This window comes from Botryllus schlosseri, chromosome 10 (genome assembly GCF_051294905.1).
Source record: "Botryllus schlosseri isolate E-star chromosome 10, Bs_hap1, whole genome shotgun sequence".
In the NCBI taxonomy this organism is placed as follows: Eukaryota; Metazoa; Chordata; class Ascidiacea; order Stolidobranchia; family Styelidae; genus Botryllus; species Botryllus schlosseri.
In genome coordinates this window covers 5,852,508-5,873,043 of record NC_137245.1, presented here as the reverse complement: position 1 = coordinate 5,873,043, position 20,536 = coordinate 5,852,508, and the positions used below count along the sequence as shown (strand labels likewise).

The window sequence follows — 20,536 nt, the reverse complement described above, 5'->3', positions numbered from 1 at the left end:
ATGACATTTTATTCATGAGAGAAACTATAGCTTGATGCACACTTGCACAGTTCCACCTTTTTCATCAGTATCCTCCATCTAGACCTGCGAAAAGATCAGATTAAGTTACACGTTGCCTAACATTGCATAACAAAGGAATGACTTGGTTGTAACAAGAAAATGAAGGCATAGGTGAAAACCAAATTATGGCTTGGATGATGTACGATGGCTCACCAGCCCGTTGGAACAATTTGAATTTTGGTTAGTGAGTCAGAGCTAAGGACATCATTCCCTGCTGTGCTGCCACTATCAAAGCAGATGTTACTAAATCCCCCTTTCAGTAGGTGTATGTATGACGGTGACTGACCTACGCACAGCATATCCGTGGTTAGAAACTTGCCTTTGATATAACAAATTTGGTAAGGGTAGAGATCACCTACCAAATTAGTGTTGAAGTCAGAAAGTTTTCAGGCAACTCACCCAATGCTGCATCATTTGGAGATGGTGTTGTACCTTTTTAGCTGTGCTCTGTTTACAAAACCACAGAAAAAAGAAGCTGACTAGTAGTCAGTGACTACGTATTGTGAGCATAGAGAGAGAGAGAAATATTTATTGATTCGTCCAACCGAAACGAAAATAACATTGGCGCATGAAATTATAACAAGATACTTAACGGTGTAGGACAGGGTGTAATCGATATGACTCTGGGTAGGGTCAACTAGTCTGATCACACCCTGCATTAACAGTGACAGATATTCTTTATAAATTTGGTTGCAGTTGGTTGGGATTATCTAATTCATCATAGCATAACATAAATACAGAATATATATCCAAGAATAATGCATTCCCAACACCATTACACAACAAGATCAAAATGCCGCAGATAGCTGACCTCGAAATACAAGCAGCCTGAATGAACAGCGCGTTACCGTAACTAAAAGTTTGATTGAAAGCGTTCCGGGAACCCAGCTGCGCCATTCGCGTTCATACTCAGTCGGTCCCGTAAAAATCTCCGAAAATAAGCGCGTTCATACCGCCCCGAAACACCAGTGTTATGTTCACATAGAGGGGTTCCGGTAAACATTTTCGAGAAATGTTATTCCCGGAACCCCGGTATGAAAAGGGCCTTAGACAACGTGCGACTCCACGAAGTGTGCTACCAAAGACCTTGGTCATGTCCAATGTAAATCGTCGCGCTGGGTGGGTGTGACGAATAGTCCTCTTCTTCCAATCTCAGCCCCACAGGACAAATGCCACCCGCGGTACCCACGGAAGAATGAAGATATGAAAATTTGTGTGTGCGTCTCACGAAGTTTTTTTAGTCTGCTGCGTTTGGGCGACTACAATATATTTTGATTATATAACAGACGAGAGGTAACGAATTAACAACGTACAATTAAATAATTATACCAACATACCGAATGTTATTATTATGAAGCACGTGCCCCCAGTTCAACCAGTAAAGCTGACCATTGGGGGCTGTGAGAGTAGTAATACAATGCAGTTACCAATATTATTCACAAAATTCAGTCATTACCTTGATAATTGACCAGGACCACCCTATGGTGGCCCACGACCAACGATAAGAGCGGGGGTCCTCTTTTGTCACTACAACCCACGCTTCAACATGGTGTATAAGCAAATGGCTATCGCGGTAGGATAGGAATGTTGAGTAAAGATTTGCGCAGGAACGATTGGCCCCGTTTCAAATACAGTCATATAAAGAATAAGATAATGTGAACATAAAATTCTGCCTTTCACTTAATACAGATGCTATACTAGCTGCCGTTACGAGTAATAGCTCGGTTATGATATATATCAGCAGCTGTTGATTTGATGCTTCGTTATGGAAATCGTAATGTTTCATTTGACGAGTACAAAATTTCAAATATTTGTCGGGTGTTCTTACGTACGTACATAGCCTACATATAAAATACACCAGCAGGTTGCACATCTGGTGATATCCAACCTTTCATGGTCACGACCTCATTTCTCACTTGAAAATGTTCCGTGGCAAAGCTCAAAACTTCATAAGCTGATTACTAAAAAAACTTACTCACGGCCTAGGAAGCTGATTACGTCCAACATCATCGCGATCACCAGATAAAGGCGAACTACGTCAAGATTTGGAACCACTGTCTGTGACTGAAGCATCCAATCTACCGTAACCATCTCTAGGAATATACCTTTAGCTTATAATGGTGATGACAATCAGACTTATTCAGTAAATAATGGGTATTTATATTTATTTTGATTGGATTTTGGCGAGGGTGGTGCCTGGTGCCCATACTAATATCATTATACGTTACAATAACTCGCGCGCGGCGCGAAGAACAATTTTGAATAGCATAAATCTGCTTGAAAATAATATTGTTTATGTTTATTTACGAAAAACATTTGAGCCTGCTTCAAGCCTTCAAAATTCCGGACATTTAGGCATATTTTAGAAATTCCTCCCGGACGCAGATTTTTCAGTGAAATTCCGGACATGTCCGTGAAATTCCGGACATATGGCAACCAGAGTTGGATCAATTGTAATTTGTAATTGATCTGATTGTAATTAATTACATTTTTTCATGTAATTGTAATTGTAATTGTAATTGGAGCATTTTTATTTTGTGTAATTTTAATTGTAATTGTAATTTGATCAAAATTTTGCTCAATTACAATCTAAATTACATTTTCATGGAAACCTGACAATCATAAAATAAAATAATAATTTAATCAATCATTTATTCGTCGCACTAGTGAAAATCCGGTACGAACCAGGATGATGACGAGGGACCTTAAGGCCTTAGTAAACAGTCACCTGATGTAATAATTAGCCTATTTACATCGGTGTTCTATGCGTGCTGCGTTGTTATAACTAGATAATTCAGTCACGCTAAACTGTTTCCCATACTTCAGTAACAACAGAAAACGTTGTGAAGTACAATATAGTGGTTCTCAAACTGGGGGCGTGCCCCCTTGGGCGGCATGAAAGCATCTGACCGAGGTGCGACGCTCCAGTGAACTGAAATCTTTTCCGCGCTTGGCCCGATTCAGCTATGTTTTATGGTTATTGCTCGGTTTATAGTCTGAATTTCGTATTGGAGAATTCTCTCATCAACAGTCATACCCTTCCATACCATCATACTATCTGTAAGTATCGCTAACTTTATGGTTTCATTGTGTGCTATGACGATAAGGGGGACACGAAATATTCACTGTCATAAAGGGGGGGGGGGGCGTGTCTATAAAAGTTTGAGAACCAATGGGCTAAACTAGATCTTAGTACCGGTATTCCAAAAATGGATGAGCAGCAAATACACTCTTCTATGCTGAACCATTTCCTACACCATACGGTCAAAGTTTTTTTTAAATCTCTGACCACCCAGCAAACACAAAACCGTAAAAGGATCATCCGGGATCATCTCGATTAGGTTCTGATTTTCTAAGTGTCGAGGGAATGTCTAAAATACGTAGTAGGATGGTCTTGTGGTAATATTCAATCAGAATAAATTCATACTCGGCGTTGTTCCATCTCATGCATTAGGCTTCGTTACATCCGGTAGTTAACCTAATAATGCAAATTTTCTATCTCTCGCTGGTATGACTAAAATACGTAGAAAGGATGACTTTGTCGGTACATTCAATCACGATGAATTCCCATCCGGTTTTGTTCGATCTCATGCAGTAGCTTCGTTCTATCCATTAGAAAACAATGTTCTCCCTTCGTTTTATTGCGTGAGGATGTCACCGGTGTTGTATATTCGTGTTGTTGCTCTAAGGTCGAACAGTTTTGTTTTCTTCTGATATATATGATCTTCATTATATATATATTCGCTCTTTCGGTAATCTCGCATGTTCAACGAGTATGGCTAATAGTTTTATTCAGAAAATAACTAAATAAAGTGAGATGTTGTACGTTTAGGAATATGATTATCGATGCGTGACTTCTAGAATATTTCGGCGATTCAAATTTTACGTCATCGCGCCGGACAAAGATTTGACGCGCAACAGGTCGCAGCCAGGCATAGTTCGCTCTTTCTGTATGGTAAATGCCGTAAATATATAGGAATTGTGACTGACTGAGGTAGCGGGTTAACGGTATATACGCAGTAGCATATAGCTTATGGGGTATTTCGAATTGCCTGTAGTATATGACGCCTAGAGCTGTTTGACTTTCTGCAAAACAGGTGTAGACAACTATAGAAAAGTTTCAGCTTTTCCAGGCTAGAATTAGAGCTAAACCGTTTTTTCCGAATTAGATTACAATTATATTGCTGGCATTTCGCTCTAATTTAGTGAAATTAGACCACTATAATTATCTAGTTGTCCAAGTCGCTTCAAACATCTGAATTACCGGTACCTATATACCTACGGTATATCATAATATTTATGCTTGAATTTTCTAGGTATATAAGTCATATAGATATATACCTGTAGAACACTGATTCGTCATTTTATAAAAGTTGGTGCAAGAATGGACATTTTCAACTTGATGTTGATTAATGGAGCAAAATTTGATATTTGAGTGCAATTATACCTCGAATCCAGTGACAAGATTATTAATCGTTGAAACCAAACGCAGCTTGTTTATGTTGGCCCAGAGAATTTGGCTAGCTATTGATAGAATATGGTCACAGTAAGATAATATTTTGGGCTAATTTACATGAACTTTCCAACATTTGATTTGATATGTCCGCTAAAACAGTTGTTTTTCTGCTTTCGAATAAGACCTAAATTGCTGATTTCAATGGTAACTGTGTTTGTCAAAGGCTGTAAAGGTAATTTCTTTTCCATGTTAGATGTTTGTTTGTGGTGTTCATGGTGGTGGTTCGGCTACACTGGTCATTTTACACCAGGCCGGTTCTTATTATTATCATTCCGTATCTGCCCGATTACCAGTGAACTCGGCACTTAGTGAATTCGGCCGCACAAACTCGGCACTTGGTGAATTCGGCCGTGGTAGATCTCGTAGCGGTACCGGTCGCCATGATTGGTTACTGGAATGTTTGCCGGTGAACTTGGCACTTTGAGTGGTTGTCAATGTTGTACGGGGGTCAGGGCATGCGTAGATCACACAGTCACGGCATGATTAGATCACAGATTGCGTAATCGCGGGAAATAACGCGACGCTCTTCACTTGGTGAACTCGGCCCTTGTAGGAATTGGCACTAGAACACCTTCGCATTAGAAATGCATTTAATATGAATGAACAGTATCAAAAAGGAAATTTAAACGTGTCGTGGCTCGCGGTAGATCTCGTAATCTTGGGATCCTTAAACCCTGTTATCGAGACACCCTAACCCCAGAGTGGAATCGTCTCTCCAAAGGCAAAAAATAATTTATTTTGACGTGATCATGCGAAACATTTGTTGATGAGGAACACTGGCTTGTCGTGATCGATAAACGAAGAAGCGCCGCTTGATCTTCCACATTTTCGATCTCACATACAACATCAAGATCCATCTTCTCAAAACTTACACGACACAGGCCCGTCACTCACGCCATCGATTCCAAGCAGACCGCGCGTGGTCGGTATATGAGCGCTGCGTTATTTCCCGCGGCTACGCAATCCGTGATCTAATCACGCCGTGACTGCGTGATCTACGGATGCCCTGACCTCCTTACAAGATTGACGAATCACTTGATAATACTATTATTAGTTTAATAATTCATAATAATAGCTGTTAATACACTTCATTACAAAATTTCCCGAGGGCCGAATTCACCAAGTGCCGAGTTCATCGGCAACCATCTGCCCCCTTATAGCACGGCCCACTCAAGGCTTTTTAAGACATGGCTATGCGGATCAGATGGCGAGGAGGAGCCAAGATAAACGGCCAACACTTCGGTAGGAATTATGGAGTCGACGTGTCAGGCTCGAACCCGCAATTCATTGGTGTTTAGCTATAATGGAGGGTACCAATACGTTACCTCGCCATACCTTGTAAAATGGGACCGTAGCATTTGGCATTTCGTGTGGCAATTGACTTTTGTGTGGAAAATTGTGTTCGTTTTAGAACTTATCCGAAACTTTTATTCCGCCATAGATTGTATATGATAAAACGAAGCGACTCACCACAAAGGAGGATTTAAAGAAGTTTGATGACATATTGAATGAAAGCAAAAGCCTTTGCAAGAGATGTGGTATGTTGAATCTGTTTTGTTATTTTCAAATGCTTGCCGATAGCAGACGGTATATATAAACGTAAGATGTGGAAGCTATCAAGGTGTTATGTTTATTATTTTAGAAATTCAGTCAGTCAAAGTGGACGATCGTATTGCTTGGATTATATTTAGGCTTATTTTAGCATCTTTGAGATGCAACTCTGAACCTGGACGGTCATGAACAGTCAACTAATTCTGTTCCTATATTGACATATCAGACATTTGCACTCGTACCGTTGGCGGCGACAATATTGGTCAGTCAGCAAAAAGCATCATGAAAAAGGTTGCCAGTCTGGTGAAATTAAAGCAGAGTCGGAAAGAATGGAAAATATGCTTTCATCAACCTCCATTTGAACAAGATCACATATAGTAAGAGACATTCATGATATGCTGCAAATGTCACTGTGTTCTTTGTCTAGTCACCCCACTCATGTAACTATTGAGGCTTCATGCCAGGGTTGTAACCAAGTCACAAGGCTCCGAGTCGCAAGTCAATCTCACTTTTATAGTTTTGACTCGAGTCATTTTCAATTCACCACCGAGTCAAGTCCGAGTCCGAGTTATGGTATTATGACTCGAGCCAGAGTCATTGTGTTAGCTGCTCAGTTTCCAATTTAAGTCTTGTTAAACGAACTTTTTATATATTTTTTGTGATATCGAGTGGGTCGCATTTATAATATACGAATTTTCCTTACTTTTAGCAGTTTCTGGTCGCATTTTCAAATAAGAGTATCAATAGACGAAATCCCAATAGCGATTTGCTGTACTATTCTTTGAAATAATCATGAAATGTCGGTCTTGGCCGTCTGAGTCTCAAGTCATGCGCAATGAGTCGAGTCATTTCAGTACTTTAAGATGACCTGAGTCAAGTCGAGTCAACAGAAAATCCTGACTCGAGTCTTACAACCCTGCTTCATGCAATGAGCATTTACTTTGAAGATAAATAGTAATTAAATAACTGGTTGGTGGTACAAAATTTTAATACTGCTTTCAAAAGTACCTTCATGATAAACGTTATTGAAACCCGAAAAACTTTTCGCGTGCCTATTAAAGAGCTACCGGCACCATAAAGGAAGCAAAACAGAGTTGAATTCAAAACCAGATGGAGAATTATGACGCATTAATGTCGAATTTAGAAATAACATCAATGGAGCCAGAACACAGCAACAATGCAGTGCATAACAACGGTTGCGTAAAACAGTATGACAGCGTGACACAGTTCTTAAATTATTTATTATAGTGGTGCCCACCGTAAATACTATTTTAATAAAATCCGAATTTTTCGATGTCAATAACTCCGCTTCCACTTGTTTGAATCGAACCAAATTTGATGAACATCGTTTCTATACATAACCTAACACTTTCATGGGGTGAACAGAAAATTTTAAAATTTTTTCTATTTATTTTTATATAATAAGTAGAAACTTTCTTTTCCTGTAGCAATGCGGCTACTGGTTGGAATTGAACCAAATTTGGTGTGTAGGCTTGAATTATGTAACCTAACAATTTTATCAAGTAGCAAGAACGATTTGAGAAAAAAAAAGTCATTTTTTAAGAGCCCTAATGTCCATGTCAGAGAAACGTTTTAGGGTAGGCCTACTGACATGTCTCGCAGCGTTCTCTACATAATTGTCAATTGCGATACAAACTGTTCGCTTGTATTGGTTAAGCCATCCAACTTCGAATTGTAAAATGTTGGGAGTCTTGATATCAAATTTTTGAAAGGTGCACTTTGAGAAGATTTCGGAATCTGTCAAATTATACAAAAAAATTTAGCAAATTCTTTGACATATTTCATCCATTTGGGACTCGATCAACGTAAAAGAATTAGTAATTATTTTATACAATATATTGTATTTGTAGTTGAAGTATAGTAATAATTCTTATGGTTACCGCACTTGTAACGATTCACGGCCATAACTGGAATAATTAGAATGATGTAACTTTCAAATTGTCATGCATTTTGCAACAACATTGTTCTCAATTTTCAAGGTGCTGACCATTGGAGGAAGAATCACCCTTAAGCCGGGAATTCACGATCCGTAAACGCGGCCGACTGTTTCCTCAAGAGGAAGGAAGAGAAAAAGGGAGCAGAAATAGCAAGAGTGTGACAAGTCGCGTCCATTCGCTTTAATGCGTATTTCCATCCGCGAAGCGCGAAGTAGTAGGTGGGAAAACTAATGGGCGTTTGGTTAGCGCTTTATAAGGTTGACTCCAGCGCTGTATTTGCTAAATGTTGCGGTGAAATAGGGGTGGTGTCATTTGGTATCAATATTGACTATTAAAAGACCATTTGTTAGTGGTCATGGATTTGTTCGGCCAGTATGCAGTAATTTCTGATGGTCACTTCCCGGGCTTCTGTTCTCTAACCCCTCATGATTGTTATTCTGCTTCTAGTAAGACTGTCGATTCTAATGTTTTATCGTATCATTTGTCGGAGGTTTCGCTCGCTTTTTTTACAACGTTTTGCTCTCTGCTAGGTCAATTACTGGCTGAGTATCACTACAGCCTAAGAAACTGCATAAATTCTCATTTTAATGTCTTGCTGGTTTATCTTGCTGTCAATTCTAATAATTTGTTAATGTCTATACCAGTGCCGCCACTCAAATGTTTTGTTCTCTGTACACAATATTATTAGGTCTTCAGCTTTCCAGGCAGAGTATCATTCCACTTTCTAGACTTGAGTATATATCTCTCCAACTAGCTGCCAAATAACTTATTCATTTGGATTGTTGAATTGATCATTTTTGACAGAATGTGAAGAAATTTTAGTCAAGAATTCTTTTTGTGTTGGTGGCTGTTTTCGAAGATTGCTGAAGTAGTCATCGTTGATCTTGATAATCAAGTAGAAGTGGCGATTGAAGTCAGTTCTCTAGTCATATAATAATAAAAAATATAATAATAAAAACTTGAAAACTTGAGTGGAAATAGTCCAGAATCAAATCCATTTTAGTAAGTATGGGTGAAAAAAATGTAGGAGTCATTCGTTACTCGCTACCTCTGCCATTTTCGCAGTACGAATGTCTTAGCTAATAATCGTCATTTTCATTTTATTTCTACAGGGTGTTGAAAAGAAAACGCCAGAGGGATTATCATCATCAGACGATGAAACCTGATTACTGACTGTTCTCATAGTTTCATTCATTGCTACTTGGCCCTACAAGTAATTTCGTTCGTTTCATTTTTTACACCGGCATTATTTACTTGCCAATTCTTTTTGAATTAAATTACCGCAAATGTGATTAATATGTAGTAGATAATGTGGTGTGTGTGTGTGAACGCAGCCGTGATCAGGTTATGCCCAGTGGTAGAAAACAGGTTATTGTATCAGGATATTCTTTTAATGTAGGATCTACATTCTACTCGCCATGTTTAAAGGCTGTAGCATCTGCATAATATTTACATTATTGAAGGACATGGAAAAGACATTGAATTGAGTCGACACAAAATCCCCCTTTCTACGACCTGCCGAGATCTAATATCTACTATATCGGGCTCGGCTTTCTACATCTTTGGTCTGTACGGCGTTTACTGGGCAGTACCGAGGCTTGTTGCATCAATAGCAAAAAACATCAAGTTTCCAACCAAGGCTTCATCAAACTTGATCACGCATTGGCAGAGATGTTATCCCAATCTTACCTCCAATCTTGGCCAAATTTACTTGGGCCAGAAACTTTTCGCACCCTAATGTTCATCAAATGCAATCTAACAGTTTCCGAGCAAGTGAAAATGTAAATACGAACCAAAATATTGTAACTCTTCGTTATCAGGAGGTTCTTTCCTTTTGCATTTATTTTAATTCTACGCACCTTATTGGTATCATACTTATCGCTGACGCTTTACCAATTACATTTCATTACGCTGACTCAGCTCTGAGTAGCCTAATCGTTTGATTGCATTCATTGACCTATTCCCTGTTAGTCGCTCAAACCTTTGGTTCTTAACAGTCGCTTGAAACATTTTTCTGTGCTTGTAGTTTTTAGTAGTCATGATTAGGAATAGTTCGAATACGTTCGAGTTTTTTAATTAAAGTGTATTCTACATATCAGGAATGAAACATGAATATCTTAGGGTTGCCATACGTCCGGAATTTTTCAGACATGTCCGGAATTTCACTGAAAAATTTGCGTCCGGGAGGAATTTATAAAATATGCCTAAATGTCCGGAATTGTGAAGGTCTGAAGTAGGCTCAAAAGTTTTTCGAAAATCAACAGAAACAATTATTTTCAAGCAGATTTATGCTATTCGAAATTCTTCTTCGCACTGCGCGAGTTAATGCAACGTATATTGGCATTAGTATGGACACCAGGCACCACCCTCGCCAAAAAATGCAATCAAAAATAAATATATATAAAATCATCAATTTACTGAAATAAGCCCAATTGTAATCGCAATTATAAGCTCACGGTATTCCTAGACTGGATGCCTCAGTCACTAACAGTGGTTTCGAATCTCGGGGTCGTTTGCCTTTATCTGGGGATCACGATGATGTTGGTTGTCATCAGCTTCCTATAGGCCGTGAGTAAGTTTGGACAAGCTGAATTTTTTTAGTAATCTGCTTATATTCAAGTTTGAGCTGGGCCACGGAACATTTTCAAGTTGGAAATGAGGTCGCGATCTTAAAAGGTTGGAAATCACCGGATGTGCAACCCGCTGGTGCATTTTATAGTAGCCAAATATATTGAAGAATTAATATTATAGTCAGAATTCATCCATAAAATTTAACAGCCATAAATGCATATAGTAATTGTCCAAAAGTTACTGCGATTACCCTATGGTTGGGTGGAAGGGGGTAGAAAAATGTTGTTTCGGATCTGATAAAAACACACAATCAGATAGCCGAACCGACCTAACAGTATCGGAGGGCTGTCAAACACAATCCCGACAGACCAGACACGGCCCGCCAGATGATTTCATCCGGCCCGTGGAGAAATCTACTTCAGGTACCCTAGCAAGTAGCAATCACCAGAGCTCACATTATAGATGATCCAATTCGTGACATATGTTCCACTCCATTCCTGTATAGCAGGGGCGGGCAACATACGGCCCGCGGGCGGGATCCGGCCCGCGACGGGATTTTGTCCGGCCAGCGGACAGTTTCCCGTCTTACATGATAATATGACCCGCGGCCCCAGTCTGCCGAGATTCCCCACTTCTTGCTTAAACGGGAAATTTTAGTGATTGTATGCAAGACCGTAACTGCCGTACCCCAAACCCTCTAATTTGGGGGAGCCGAGCTCGAAGGGGGCCATAAATATTTCGCGAATTTAAACGAATTATGAAGTATTTCTTTACAAAATTATGCAACTTTTTTAAACAAATTTTTCGCGCTGCGCAAGATTTAATAGTGACAAATTACCTTCATTTGTCATTACCTGCATTTGACATTACCGTCATTCATATTGGGTACCCGTCCCCAACAAAAATAGGCATGATTTATAGAAATGGAGACTTTGGCGTTGGCCGTTACCGCGCCACGACGCACCAAGACATTTGAAGTTATAGGCCATGCTGCAACATGCGACTCCGAGAAGTGTGCCGGACCGATCAGCAGCGGGAAGACCGTGGCCGAAAAGGACTGCCCTCGTGCTGACCGAAAACTTCGATATATATATATGCACCTATAAATTATATGTTTAAATGTTGGCGCCGAATGTTTCTGTCCTGGCGCTCTGACCCCCACAAGACAAATGCCATACCCCAGCTAGCACGCCCACTTGGTATCCAGGTGGAATTTAAGTGGTTAGGTGGGATGGATAAACGGAATGGGTTATAGTAACATGCTACCCACATCGAAACCAAGCGGGATTTCCATCCATAAAGATGCATGATTAAACCATACCAATCCCAGGTAGATTGCAATAAGTCTCTTCTCATTGTACCTATCAATTTGAACTCGGGGGAGTTTTACTTGTAGAGTATTTGTAATCAAATCATCTTGAAACATGAGAAATCTACTTATATAGGAGCTTAGATTTCCTATATATCACCCACACAGGAACCAACCTTATTTTCTATCAATGTTATTAGGTTTATTTCATCGAATAATAAAGGTGGTTCCGTATGTAGTAAAGTTTTCTAGCTATTATGCGATCCCTGTTGGTTGCTCGAACATTGAACATTAAAACCCCTGCCATGCTTGACGTCGTTAACGTGATTTGAACTATTTAAAATTTACCGTTAGTCACACTGAAGTGAACTTAAATTGCCGTTGGTAGAGTACTCAATTCCTCACAGCGTGCGTTATAATTTTCTAGCGTAGATCCCATTACCTTTATCCCTTATCTGTATCTACTATTTTTAACTCAGGATTAATTTTACACGTAAAATTTCTGTGATCAAATAATTGGAAGTTGTGATTTTCGAAAATGAAGACGGATCGATTTCCATACGACTCCCAAATGTGACCGAGTAGTTTTCCAAAATAGATGCTTCTTTTATATTTACCTACAGCAAGGTATGTTCTTCTATATAGTAAAGTCATATTATAATCGGTTTCCGATTTATTCATTTGCGATGATGGTCGCTAAGACATTTCCTAATTGAATTCCATCTCCATATGAATTGAATTCGGGTACCGGTGACGATAAGCGCCTAATAATCGGGCGGCCTCGGTTCGACTCCCGTCGGAGGTGTGTCCGGGCTCCTCTTCGCAATTATGGAAATCGCTAGCAAGGGCCGTGGCCTCGAAAATGATCAACATCGAGAGTAACTGTGACGGCGGGCACTCTAAGCCAAGGTAGATGTAAGTCTAAAAGACGGCAACTGGCGTCGGTCGGCATCCTCCTATCTGTTCATTACATCGCTTTGTGTCTTATCGCATTGAACATTGTGTGTGTCTTGTTCAGTTGAAAATATTACTCAACGATGACGGCCTCACTCACCCACCGTAAAGATTATTATATACCCAGATTGCCGTATATATTGGTTTGAGTGAGTAGTGGTAGCAGGTCGGGGTCGTAATATTGTCTTCGCTACCAGCTTAGTGGGTTACCCGCATGGTTCCCCATAAAATACCTCTGTAATATGGGGCCAAAATGGTACGGGTCCTGATTGGTTTCCCCACCCGGTTACCACAATTCATCTCACCTTGATACCTTGTGGTACCCAAGTAGGCGTAGGGAAATATTACATTAGCATTAGCCAGTAAAGAAATATCAATTTGAAATCGTGTGCGTCTTTTAGTTTAGTAAGTTTGAGCGATTTCAGTGTTTTTTGACATAGCAGATAGGGGGTCACGAAATAGCATCATTAAACGAAGTCATTATACCTACGGGTCCACCCGAGGACGTTCAATTATCATTTAGGGGCCCTACATTTTACAAGACACCTCACTCAGCTCTATATTAACGGTAAATATGAATACGTGAACAGAGAGAGGATAAAAAATGATAGCAATAAATATGCAATTCCCGATCATATTGACCGATTCAATCATGATTTATAGAGATATTTGCGCGCTTCGCTCGTTTAGCTTTTAGGGGGGTGGGGGTGGCAATATCAACGTTTTGAGGGGAAGGGCTGACGAAGTGCTGTTATGTATGTTATTATATACGTGTGTGCGCAGCGTACGAGAATAGAGCTCACGCGTAAGTTCGGCGAAGCGAGAAGACTTGCATACATTATCGGCATTTGCGCTGTACTCAACCCTAATGAATTCATTTCTTGGTAAATTTGGGGTGCCGGGCTTATCGAACGCATTGAAATCTTAATCAAGGATTGCACCGTGTGTTAATTGATCAGAGAGAAGCAGACATGGAGGCGGCTGTAGGACAATGCTGTTTTCAAATCCACATTGCCTTCGTCATTATCGGCGAGAAATGGCTTTGAAGTGACATTGCTGTCGTTTAAATACATTCATTACATACGATTTATTCCTTGTATATGTGGATAATGTATCGATTCAGCAATCCGGCCCGCCAAAGTACCTAATTTTCCCATATCCGGCCCGCCAACTGGAGAAGTTGCCCGCCCCTGCTGTATAGTGTATACAGTCGATTGACAATGCTTTGCTATTGTGACGTCATATTGACAAACAATGTGTTATTCCTCATTTTAATATCCGCTAGTGGGCGCAAAGAGTGTCCGGAATTTGCTTCGCAGAAATATGGTAACCCTAGAATATAGCTTGAGATTGTTGCTAATTACGTCGCTACGGTTGTCAAAGAACACCTCTTTACTGAATAAATTACCTGTTTAAAAGTAATTGTAATTGTAATTATAATTGTAATAATTACATATTTAACAGTAATTGTAATTGTAATTGTAATTTGATATTTTTAGAATTCAGTAATTGTAATGTAATTGAAACAAGCAAGGAAGTAATTGTAATTGTAATTGAATTAAAATATTGTAATTGATCCAACTTGGATGGCAACCCAGGTTTATAGGTTGACATGGTTTTATGGTCAACGCACTGCAATATCCTAACTGAAGCAAGACTGCTTCGGCATTGTATGGTTCTTATATCAAGAAGAACAAGCTGAAAAATTGTGATATAGACCAGTGGTTCTCAACCTTTTTCACCTCGCGGCCGGTAAAATTTCAAAACAATATCTGGCGGACCGGTGGACTTTCAAAAATTGATATGAAGCCAAAATGTAAAGTATGCAACCGTTTCTTGCAATTGTCTGGTGCTGGAGTGTGACATTTAGAGGGTTTTTATCGTAATTATATTATCTTCATGTTGGAATCAATGTGATTTTATGGTAGTGAGTCTGCTGAGTCGAGGTAAAATTGCCTTGTCCAGATAAACGTGCTACCGCCGAGAGTCGTTCACAGTCTTTCGCGCCGAAGGCCGTGGGTTAAAACGATCACGCCAACTCGAATAATATTCTTCTATTTGACAATATCGAACGAAGTATAGCGTTTCGGAGTCGAACCAAGCACCTTGTCGTGCTAGCCTGCTCATTGCGCACTACCACCAGACGCAGGCTACTCTGGCAAATGCGAATACAATGCGCCGCCCGAAAACACCTTACAGCAGCTATACTGGCCATCCGCAAATCCTGGCCGAAAAAGCACTTCGTCAGCCCACCCCTAAAAACGTTGGTCTTGCGCCCCCATAAGGTGATAAGCCAAACTTCCAGGGGCTTCGCTCCCAGAACCTACAGTTCGGTGGGTGTTTTCACCTATACTTGTGAGAAAATTCATTTTACTCCGTGTAAGCAGAGAGTTCATGTAGCTTAATCGTGCCAATAGCGTAGATTTTTCGCGTGCATCATTCATTACTGAATCGGTTTTCTCGCTACACAACTTTCGGAGTCCCATGTTAGCCTGAACTTCATTATATGTAGGTACATCTTGGCGCGGTAATGGCTGACGCCGAAATGCCTATTTCTAGAAATTATGCGTATTTCTTGGAGAAGGGCATCTAATAAGCAAGACATTTAGTGACACTAAATCGCGCAAAACTCGAAATAAAATTGAAAATGTCCCAGCAAACACTCGACGTCCAGTTGACTTCCGGTGGAATAGCAGGCCGGACATCCGGTAACTTCCTGCCGTTACTTCTCTGGATTGGATTTGTCGACAACTAGAGACGTTCTGTCTGCTCTCTGAGTACGTCCGCAATGACGTGCTGTGGACATAAAGCGACTCCTCACGGACGCGTCTGACCTAGCCTGGACGTCACGTGGTTCCATATGGACGCGCCTGACGTACTGTGGACGTGACGCCACTGCCTAATGGACGCGCCTGACGTACTGGGGACGTGACGCCACTCCCTAATGGATGCGCCTGACGTACTGTGGACATGACGCCACTCCCTATGGAAGTGTCATTCGCACTCTTTCTCATCTCCACTCCATACCTGGTTCAACGCCTCACGGCTAAAAACATGGGATACAACATCATATCAGCTCACACACAGCGTATATTGGGTGAGTGGGTAACGAAACTGGCAAAATACAAATACGATATTGGTTATTATACTACTATACTACTATTAACGAAACACAAAATGTGAAAGACGAGAACTACTACCACTTAACACAGTCAAGGCGGAAGTGAAAAATCATATTGCAACAAGTAATCACAGAAAATGTGTCACAGGGGTTTGATAAACAGCAGCTGCTAAAACCACTCAATGCTTTTTTACTTTGACTGTTTGTCATTAGTTCAAGTACATAAAAAGGTGACGCAGGAATATAAGACACAGCAACTGCTAGGACAGCTCGAAGCTAATGGAACAGTCCATGTAAAAAAAAACATTGATTAAATGAAAGAATGGCATCACAGGAATAAAGAAACAGCAGCAATTTAAAACGAGCATGACAAAACGGGTTCAGTAAAAATTCACAATGCAAGAATTAAATCAAAGCACCGTTCGCTGATGTTGAGTGCCTATTTTTTTCTTCGGCAATCACAAGTTGTTGCACCAAAACGTTTCTTCTCGGCGCTTGTGGCTGAAATATATACAGCAATGTCAGTGAATTCTTTACGTTGCCTACTTCCCCTCGAAGTAGTTGAACAACGCCTTATACGTCACTTGAGTAGTTTGAAAAAGTAGTCTTCGTCGAACAGGAGTAGTTATTTCTCAAGTAGACATTTAAGTAACGTGAATCTGTACTCCTGTTCGACGAAGACTACTTTTTCAAACTACTCGAGTACTTATCAACTTATATTTCTACTTCCACTTGAAATAATTGACATACCTTGAAAATCGCTACTTCTACTTCAATAGAAATTCATGATGTTACTTCTTACTTCAGCTTGAGTACCAAAAACGACCACTTCTACTTCGGCTACACATGTTCAAACCATTACATGGTAAAAGAATGAAACATTACAACCAAATCTATTATTTTCAAACTACTCGAGTACCTTTCAACTTCAATTTATACTGGAGTATACTGTGATTTACGAAGTATGTTAAAACTACTCCTACTAAGTTACTTCTACTTCCACTATAGTCCCAACGTTGAATACTTCAATTTGTTAATCGCCACTTACAGTTATATGCTAAAATCAACCGACACCTCGTCCAAGTTTACGACATCACCCTAACTGCTTCCTTGAGGTAGGTTTAACATGTCCTGTAAACCACTGCATATACTTCAATAGAAATGATGTAATACTTGAGCAGTACTGACTACTTTTACTTCGACTACCCAACCCATGTTCGGAAGAAGCCACATTCCATTACATCAGGGGTGTCAAACATACAGACCGCCCAGCAATTCTGCGTAGATTGAACAATGCGTGTATTATGCAGCACTTTTCTAATGTTTGAAATTTTCGTAAGAAATAATTCCATTAAATAATCCCTCAACACTGCAAATGTCGAGTACGGAAAAAATTGCATATTGTGCTCCAAGTTCTATGGAAAAATTCCCTAAAACAGAAGCAAAAACGCAAATACGGAACTGATACATGCAAGTTACATGGTGAATATAATAGTTTCACAAAATATAATTACAATATCTGTGGTCGCACTAGTGCAGGGGTCACCAACACGCGGCCCGCGAGGTCATATTTTGCGGCCCGCGACTTGATTTGAGATTTCGGAAGAAAGCTAAGAAAACATTTTGAAATGCTGAATTTGACTTGCGATGGCCGAAATACTGCCAAGACCGAGACGCTTAAAAAACGGCTTAGGGCAGTGGTTCTGAAACTGCGGGGTGCGCGTCCCCTTGTGGGGACGTGAAACCATCTGAAGGAGGCAAGGAGCTGCGGTCAACTGAAAAAATTTTCGCGCTCCGCGCGATTTACCTACTATTCAGAGGTGTAGTTATTGCTCTGTGTATAGTCCCGAACTCATATTATAGAATTCTCTCAATTTCAGTATCCTAAAGGGGGACATGTCTAAAAAGGTTTGAGAACCACTGGCTTAGGACTTCCTCACAAGATCAAGCTTTACGTGGAGATGGTCTCTCAGCTAGTAACGTATCTCGCTATTCCCAAAAAGCGTTTCCAGGTATCGTGCACAGCTCAGAGTTCAAAATAAAATGAAATTGATGACAGTGATCTTCTGTTGTACTTTTATTCCTTTAATAAAATATTACTTTTTGTATGATCACTAAACCCATCGGCTATGTTAGGTAGCACAGTGTTGTACTGACGTAGAGTTTTAAAGCGTGGTTGCCTACTTGAAATCGATATTGAATTCATGCGGGCCGCGGCCGCTACGAAATTTGAAAAGTGGCCCGCGACCCGTTTTGAGTTGGCGACCCCTGCACTAGTGCATCACGAAAGACTCAAATGGTCTCCGACCTTGAGGGGAGCCTGAATCGCTTTCTAAGACAATGAAGAAATTTCCAACGTCCGCATTTACAATTAAATACTTTGTTTACCTCAACGCATACCCAGGTTTGCCGCCATGTTCGAGTAAAACATCGGTAGCATAGAAAAAATACCGACTTGCATCATATTAGAAGAGCTACTGTTTCATTGATTTTCAACTGTATTCTGCCGCTTAATCAACATATTATTGACAATTTCGTTGTTTGCTAATATAGGTGCAACTATAATAGAACCCATATGATCCGAAATATAATTCATCTAGTACACTACTGTGTTGAAAGGCCTGATGATAAAGTTTCAAATGAAAAACCATTGCACGGATTTTCTGGTAATAGTTTGGAATCACTCCAGTGGTGGGGCCCGCGAGCGATCTGAAGCTTTTGAGTCCGGCCTGGCGAGTTTGTCGCCACTGCGTTTCATATTTAATGAATGCGATATTACGCCCAAATCGACTTTCATCAAACTACAGAGTACTTGTTAACTTCCACTTGAAATAGGTATGACATACCCTGTAAATCGCTATTCATACTTTCAGTACAGTTTTGATGTACAGTCGACTCTACTTTATTCACAGTGTTGTTCCGCCCACTTTGGCCGAATTAACCACAGAATCGGCGATGTCCGCATTAACCGGCCGGAGTATTTTAAATGCAATTTTACTTCTCTCCTGTACAAGCATTTTTCGCCGAATAAAGCGGTTACACGGTCTTTGAATTCAGCGGAGTCGACTTTACCTTGTAAATTGCTACTTATGCTTGTGAGGGAATCTATGACATTACTTCTACTTGGGTACCAACACCGACTACTTGGACCCCTCCCCGATTTCATATGAGCTCAACTGATAAATACCTTCAATTGCTGTTTTTTGACTTTTTCCGGGGCATAACGTAACAAAGAATTCACTGCTTCCTCGTAGTCCACTTGTGTTGCAGATGAATGGACTTTGCAGTAGGCAGCGGAGAAGTGATTACCTTTTCATTGATTTGCGGATTAGTTTGGTATATGGCGTACATGGATTACAAGAAATAATACATCATAGCATCGTAATGCCAGAATATACAGTACAGATGGCATCCTGGTTGGGAACAATTATGTATCCTCAAAGAAAGCGACACCAAGACCAGATCTACTTCTTTGAACGACTTACTTGACTAATTTTCAAGTTCATTTTCTATTTCCACTTGGAGTAGTCTTATCATGTCTTGTAAATCGATACATATACATAATATATTTATGATGTCACCTCTACTTCTACTTGGGTAACAACACTACTTTGATAACATGTAGCCTACTTGAAAACAGTTATTTACAATTACATGCTATGATAATGCAACACCTAGATCAGGGGTGGCCAAACTTTTCGGCCAAAGGGCCACGTGAGATTTGCGAACCACTGCACGGGCCACTTTAATGTTGATGTCCTTTTCTTTTAATCGTCCGGCAGGAGCGAACAGGATTAGGTAATGGTAAAAATAGGACATACATTAATATTACTATGCATCAAATTCGATAACAAACATGTCATGAAAACACTGTGTACAAGTCCTAGCCGGGCCAAGAGCGATTTTTTTTTAAAGTTAATGAATGAATTCGGGCAATATTAATGTTGCATGTATTGTGGGTCGCCTCTGTATACAGCTGGGCTCAATTGACCAGGACATGAATAGTCGGGGCTTGTATATATATATCAATATCAAAGATTTCAGTGAACATCTGTCTATCATTTTGCGCAAAGGTTTCACCAACGACTATCTTTCTGCGAGTACAGGCGCGAAGTCGCATGTAGGACAATACGTTCTCACATAATTGCGAATATAGTTGGGCTCAATTCTGTAGAATGGGCGCATATTTAATTTTCATGAGAGGGGAACAATACTATAAAAGCTAAAAATTGAGTGACAATGAATCACGCGAAGTGTCAAGAAAAATATCAAGTCAAATAAATCTGCGACGAAATATTCTACTTCATGTTCATATATATATACGAAAATGTGGATGGCCCTTGCCTCCGCCAATGAGTCGGAACATATATTTTCGTCATCAACATCATAAAGTTCGCGGTCAGGCTAATCATATTTTCGGTTGATCTTGCAAGCTCACAATAAGTTACCTGCCTATTTTATTTATTGACATTACAACCAATTTCGAAAATTAACTC

The 20,536-nt window shown here is 40.1% G+C and overlaps 4 long non-coding RNA genes across 4 annotated transcripts in view; 1 reads left to right on the top strand and 3 right to left on the bottom strand.

Moving 5' to 3' along the window:
* The window catches only part of LOC145449027 (uncharacterized), a 374,781-nt gene that overhangs the window by 114,793 nt on the left and 239,452 nt on the right, over positions 1-20,536 (bottom strand). The window lies entirely within an intron of this gene.
* LOC145448778 (uncharacterized) overlaps positions 1-20,536 on the bottom strand; it is a 75,870-nt gene that overhangs the window by 53,993 nt on the left and 1,341 nt on the right. The window lies entirely within an intron of this gene.
* LOC145448985 (uncharacterized) lies at positions 5-569 on the bottom strand. Its single transcript, XR_013918089.1, has 2 exons — positions 460-569; positions 5-84 (listed from the first exon to the last, which is right to left on the bottom strand). It is a non-coding gene; the product is annotated as an uncharacterized LOC145448985 (long non-coding RNA).
* On the top strand, positions 5,782-8,375 carry LOC145448964 (uncharacterized). The gene is made up of 3 exons (XR_013918080.1): positions 5,782-6,114; positions 6,354-6,504; positions 8,128-8,375. It is a non-coding gene; the product is annotated as an uncharacterized LOC145448964 (long non-coding RNA).